A 736-nucleotide genomic window follows, 5' to 3' on the forward strand; every position below is an offset into this window, starting at 1 on the left:
CTCTGAAAAATATCAGGTATTCCAGGGGCACCTGGGTGGCTCAGTTGGTTAAGCATCAGACTCTTGATTACAGCTCAGGTCAGGATCTCAGAATTTGTGAGATTGAGCCTTGTGTTGGGAGCCTGCTTGGGCTCCCTCTTACTCTCTCAAAATAAATAAATACATATTAAAATTCTTTTTAATATCATGCATCCCAGGACACCAGCGGCAGAGTTTAAAAAGCCTCTGTAAGTGTTACAGCTCTTTTAGAATTTGTCTAGCAGGTTTTCCGGTTTTTACCGGAAGACCCTCTCCACAATACGTTTAAAAAAAAAAAAAAAAAAAAAGCCTCTGTAAAATCAACATTATCACAGTTTGGCACATATAAGCATCAATAAATGGTAGCCATTATGTACTCTTTTTTTTTAATTTTTAATTTTAGAGAGAGAATGGGGGAGAGGGGTAGACAGGGAGAGAGAGAATTTTTTTTTTTCAATATATGAAGTTTATTGTCAAATTGGTTTCCATACAACACCCAGTGCTCATCCCAAAAGGTGCCCTCCTCAATACCCATCACCCACCCCCCATCAACCCTCAGTTTGTTCTCAGTTTTTAAGAGTCTCTTATGCTTTGGCTCTCTCCCACTCTAACCTCCTTTTTTTTTTTCCTTCCCCTCCCCCATGGGTTTCTGTTAAGTTTCTCAGGATCCACATAAGAGTGAAACCATATGGTATCTGTCTTTCTCTGTATGGCTTAT

At 39.4% G+C, this 736-nt stretch overlaps 1 non-coding gene across 1 annotated transcript; it reads left to right on the forward strand.

Moving 5' to 3' along the window:
- The first annotated feature begins 229 nt into the window (after window positions 1–229).
- Window positions 230–291, forward strand: LOC122241724. Its single transcript, XR_006221948.1, has one exon. It is a non-coding gene; the product is annotated as a U7 small nuclear RNA (small nuclear RNA).
- The last annotated feature ends 445 nt before the right edge of the window (window positions 292–736 follow it).

The sequence above is a fragment of the Panthera tigris genome, chromosome C1 (genome assembly GCF_018350195.1).
Source record: "Panthera tigris isolate Pti1 chromosome C1, P.tigris_Pti1_mat1.1, whole genome shotgun sequence".
Classification (NCBI taxonomy): Eukaryota; Metazoa; Chordata; class Mammalia; order Carnivora; family Felidae; genus Panthera; species Panthera tigris.